Source organism: Paramisgurnus dabryanus, chromosome 13 (assembly GCF_030506205.2).
Source record: "Paramisgurnus dabryanus chromosome 13, PD_genome_1.1, whole genome shotgun sequence".
In the NCBI taxonomy this organism is placed as follows: Eukaryota; Metazoa; Chordata; class Actinopteri; order Cypriniformes; family Cobitidae; genus Paramisgurnus; species Paramisgurnus dabryanus.
In genome coordinates, this window is record NC_133349.1 from 15930938 (window position 1) to 15936937 (window position 6000).

The window sequence follows — 6000 nt, forward strand, 5'->3', positions numbered from 1 at the left end:
ACTACGAGATTTGCCTGCCTTACATTGCTGTGTTTGCTGTTGTTTGACCTTGCCTGTTGGAATATGAGTGTGTTTAATAAAAACCTGCAGATGGATCCTCAGTGTCAAAGTGCTTTGTTACACAAGCAGTATACAATAAGTAACCTACTAGTTTACTGAGAGTACACTAACAGAACACTTGCATGTACACGTTCAGTATATGACTAGTAAACTACTAGTTAACTGAAAGTATATTAAAAGAACACTTGGAAGTATACCTGCAGCACACAATAAGTAACCTACTAGTTTACTAAGAGTACACTAACAGGACATTTGCATTTACACTTTCAGTATATGACTAGTAAACTACTAGTTAACTAAAAGTATATTAAAAGAACACTTGGAAGTATACCTGCAGCACACAATAAGTAACCTACTAGTTTACTAAGAGTACACTAACAGAACATTTGCATGCACACTTGAAGTATAAGTCTAGAAAACTACTAGTATACTCATGAGTTCACTTGCAGTACAAATGAAGAACTAATTGTGCACTAGTTGTACACTTAAAGTTGACTACTCTTACACTTATAGTACACTTAGAAGTATACTTCTATATACTTAAAGTGGGCCAATTTAGTCCCAAGCGGTATTCAAGCAGTACACTTACAAGTATACTACTAGAACATAAATGTTAGTACACTTACTACATAAAGTATACTTAAAACTATACTCCAACATTACTTAAGTATACTTAATAAAATGAACTTGAAGTATACTTCTTTTTTGTAAGGGTATGCGCAGAAGGAATAGTCCGTGGAGACAGAGGCGGAACCGCGATCTCAAACTTCCGCCCAAACGCTTGTGCGCCCAATTCAAACACACAAATCCTAATGGTGCGTTCACACCAGACGAAGAAGAGGCGGCAAGTGCAAGTGATTTACATGTTAAGTCAATGCAAAGACACGAATAGGCATCCTGTGGTGCGGTAAGCGCGAATGGCACTGCGCGTTAACCAATCAGGAGCTTGCTCTAGCAGTGACGTGATTAGAGGAAGCGAGAAAAAGGCAGAAAAAAAACAACAATGGAGGACAATCATCATCGCTACACGAGACATCTTCGTATTTTTACAGGAATTAAAAATCTTGTTTGGAAAAAAGTGAGTGAGGAAGTCGAACAATCTGGTAAGTTTACTCAATTTGAGCTATAAGCCCCTCCCATGATGCAAATTTACACTTGAATGTCTCGTATGACTAGAATTTCACGCGCAAATGATGTGCATAAATTTTAAATGTTCTAGCACCCAACTACGCGCAAATAGCACGTTTTTGTTAACGCATAGTAACAACATGAATTACTAGCTAAAATAAAACTTATCATAATCAAAATTAACAATTGATCATATATCAGAGTGATAACAACTACCTTAAAGGACCAAAACCATCTTTTGGAAAATTGTATTTGGAGTGTAAATTTTTTTTATTTAGAGCAGAGTCCCATTCGTATGCATGGAGAAAGCGGGGTTTATGACTTGTACTGCAGCCAGCCACCAGGGAGGCGATCAAAGAGCCAGAGGCTTCACTTTTTTAAAGGGGCAATCAGTAGGATCTACCCCCATCTAGTGGTGGAATTGTATTTTGCATTCAAACGAACAGTGCTTACTAGCTCCTCCCCTTTCCAAATGCGTGTTGCAACTACGGTAGCCATTATGTAATCGCTGATCTCCTTGTCCGTTGCAGCTGGTTCACGTGTTCTGAATGAAAACGCGTTGTTGAAACGCGTTGGTAGGCAAGTGCTTTTTGTCCCTCTCTGCTATTATAGTTTATCAATACGGCGGAACGATATGGATGCCTCCTTGGACTTACCTGTTCAATGTAAGTAAAGAGAAGAAATTCTAAGCTTACTAAGAAAAGTCAGATCACTGGCTGAGGTCATTTGACACCAACGAGGACATATTTATGAATAAAGACATTGATTTTGATTAATAAAACACTTAAAATCCTACTTATTGCCTCTTTAAAGGGGTCATAGCGTGAAAATTTGACTTTTTTCATGTTTAAGTGCTATAATTGGGTCCCCAGTGCTTCTATCAACCTAGAAAATGTGATAAAGATCAACCCAGTAACTTAATTTGAGTAAGCCATTTTCTGCAAGCATGTGAAAAATTAGGTCGTTCAGATTTCGCCTGTTTTGTGAGGTAGGTAGCAAGGCAAATTACAATAATACAGCCCCCTTTATCTGCACTATCCAACCACAGCACTGTCATTTAGTGCAGAGAGAAAGAGGGAGAAAACAAGGACTTGACAGCACAATTGAGTTTCAATTGCAACAAACCACCATCATTGTGATCAGTGTTTGCACTTCATCAGCTCATTTGCATTTTAAACAACACACCCCAAAACAACACACTTTTCCTCAGGCCTACAAATTTGTGATTTTAACATGCTATAATAAATTTAAATCTATATGGTATTTTGAGCTAAAACTTCACATACACAGTCTGGGGACACCAAATATTTATTTTACATCTTAAAAATATCTCATAATATGACCCCTTTAAGACATATGAGGCACACCCACTACAAAACACTCAATTGAAATGCATTATGACATTGCTTCACCTGGTTTCTGGCATTTATGTGAGAAAGCAGGTGCACCACAGGTCTCACACAGACCTTTCACGTATGTATCCTCATGCTAATTATGCATTATACTAGCTTACAATTAAAAACTTGAGAAAGAAAAGGGAAGTTATATATTAATATGAGCTCAGGGGATTATGACTGATTAATTGTGGGCTGCGAGGTTGCTGGTATTGGGGTGCGGCATGCTGGTGAGGGAGATCATGTGCATTTGCATTAGTAAAATAAAGTCAGAAATGTTTACCAAGTTGTCTAGTAAAAGAATATTATATCATATTTGCGATGAAATGGATTATGCAGGATCGCAAAATAACGCTGTTGATTTTGCTCTGTGTTCCGCGATCACGAATAGCGAAAAACTGGAGGGACTGAAATTAAGATGTATATATTTATTTTAGCTTACAGGGAGCTTTTTGCTTGTCATTTAAAGACATTTGGTGTCCAAGATCTTGAATTAGTATCTATACGCAGGCTATGGACACCCAAACTGGCAAAGCTCTTTGATTGCAGACCAATTTTAAGACTGAGAGTATGCAACAGGCTTGTTTTATATACTGTAGTTATATACGGTCAAAGCTATTCAGAGTACCCAGTGGCCTTCTGTTCTCAACGAATGGGAACACTAGCAGAGAGATGCACTCAACTCTGTCTTGACTGAAAAATTAATTTCAGTGACTGGCTACCCCCTCTCAGGGAGGGGCTCACAGGTCACCAAACAAGGACTTCAAACTAATAATCTATTCCAAGTAGTCAAACTGAGCCCCCTTAATGATTGTATATTTTAGAAAACAGTTGTTTATGTGATATTAGATAAAAGATTAATAATGTGTCATAACCATGTCTTCCTTATTTATAGATTTCAATATCTGACACAGACTTACTCAGTTAATATTAAAGATTTTCACAGGATGTTCTTTACATTATGTACACTGTAAAATGCAAAAAATTAAGTAAAACAAATTGAACTTGTTTTTTAAAGTTAAGTCAACTTATGTTAATCACAAGTCAAAACTTAAAATAATAGGTTGAATTGACTTGCAAAAAAAAGTTGTTTTAACTTCAAGCTGCATTTTTTGTTTTATGTAAACAGTAAATCACAAAAAAAGACTTTAGCTGGGTTTTCAAAGACTGGGAACTCAGCTGGGGACCCTTGAATTCAGACAGGCATTATTCAACCACTGCTCATTACTGATAAACTCTGGTGCACTGAGAAAAATACATTTGTATGTTTTAAAGCCAAGTCATCTTTGTTCAACTAACCCATCTACTACAACACAAAGTATATATAATCTCATATATTTTTCCACCAACAGTAGCCAATACTTGTAATTTGCTTAAGGTGGGCTAATAATAAGGCTAATACAATAGTCATCATTATGAGGTATTACCTGTGGATGAGCTATTAGTAAAATACAGTCTTTAGTGTGAATATTTGAAAATGATCCCACAAATGGTCAATTATGAGGAAGTACCATTAATTATAGTCTTTTCTGTGTTACCATGGCATTAAATTCCCAGCTTTGTGCTGAAGCGGGCTTTGTCACAAACTGATATCTGTAAACCGTACATTGCACTAATGCTAAACAGTCAATTATAATAATTAAGAACAACCTCAATTGTGACTCTGGAACCACAGTGGTAAATATGTATCTGATGTATATACAGTACAGATGCACAGAGAAGCAAGTCTAGAAGCTAAAACAGGCAGAAATGCAATTTTACATCTAGATTTTTCCAGGAAGGTTCTGACAACTAACATCTTTTACCAGCACTAATGGGGTCAGCATCAATTAGTTTGAAAGAGTCATTGTTCTGAAAAACTGACCAATCTCCCAGGATATGCGACAAAAATCAACTATTCAAAGCGCATATGAGAACACTAAACATGTCAAAGTGTGACTGCAAACTATAGAAGTCACATCATCTCTGTCATGGGTTAATGTTTTGTGGTTGTGGCTAGAAGGGATACAGCAACGGTCAAAATCTCATGAAATCTCGTCAGATGAGGGCTGTTTTTTATTTTTAATCCTACCCAATACCCACAAACATTTCAAGAGATTTAGGCCGTAGCTGTATCTCATCCTATGATAATGGGTTAATGTGTTCTGTAAACTTTTAGTTGTATTTTGAGTTCCTGTTACCTGTTTCATGTTTGAAGTTCATTGTAGTTCTTTTGTTGATTTGTTCCCCAGTTGAATGTCTTCCACGTGTGTCCTGTTAGCTCATCATGTGTATAAAGTATATAGCCAAAGTGTTTCAGTTGTCTTTTGTTGAAGGTAATGCTTGATGTTGTTTCATGTATTGCCTGTGTCCACCTTTTATTTGTTTTTAAACCTAAATTGCATTTGGATCTGCTGCCTTTGCCTGCATGCCTCTTTCAATACGTTACAGTCTTGCCTGCAAGAAAAATAAAAAATCACAAGTCCATCATAAATACATTAAAATTATCTTATATATAAATCTTGCTTAAGAGTTCATAGGTAATTATTAACAAAATCATCAGATTGTAAGAACGATACTGTGATGTAAAATATCTATGTTCTTAATGATGTTTCATGTAAAAAATGTTGTTTATGTTTGTTCAGCCTGTGATGACATCCAAGATCATGTTATGGCCACTCTGTAAATGACACGCCACCCCATGTCATCCTGATTTTTTACCTTCACACACATTTACCACATTAGAATGGGGACCAAAGGGTAGACAGCTAGCATCACTACCATGCTGCTTTTATCTCTGACATCATCTTCTACTAAATGCTACACTGCTAGCAGTACTGCCATGACAACCCTTCTCTGGTCCTCAGCTTATAGTGGCACATTACAGAGCAAGTGTTTGAACATTAGCAAATGGGAAGCAGATTGAGACTGTAAAGTGTGCGTCACAACTCAGGCAATGATTAATACTGTTTGCCTGAGTTTGTAAACAGGTAAACAATAAAGTTTGTAAGCTCTTAAAGGCGGGGTGCAGCTCGCTCAATGGGTTCAAGTTGGAATGTTATCTTTCCTTCTGGATGGCAAGGTCAGTGACTGTAACATCGAGTTGTATTTTACAGTATTAAACATGTATTTATAACGATTTCATTAGGCGCAGTTTCTGTTTAATAAACGTTGTGCAACATTTTTTCGGGGCTGAACGCAGCCCTGGGTTGCGTATGTGTGGGGCGGGTCTATCAAAAGAAGGTTCAGATTCTATTGGGGTAGGGGTGTGTTTGTTTAGGTGATTTCAAATATCAACATTCGCTTTCAGAGATCATGCACCCCGCCTTTAAGTTTATAACAGGAATCACACTAAAGCACATTAACTTAATGTTTAAATAATACCAAGTAAAGGTTGACAGAAGATGAACTTTGGCTTAATAAAGAAATTTGATTGGAT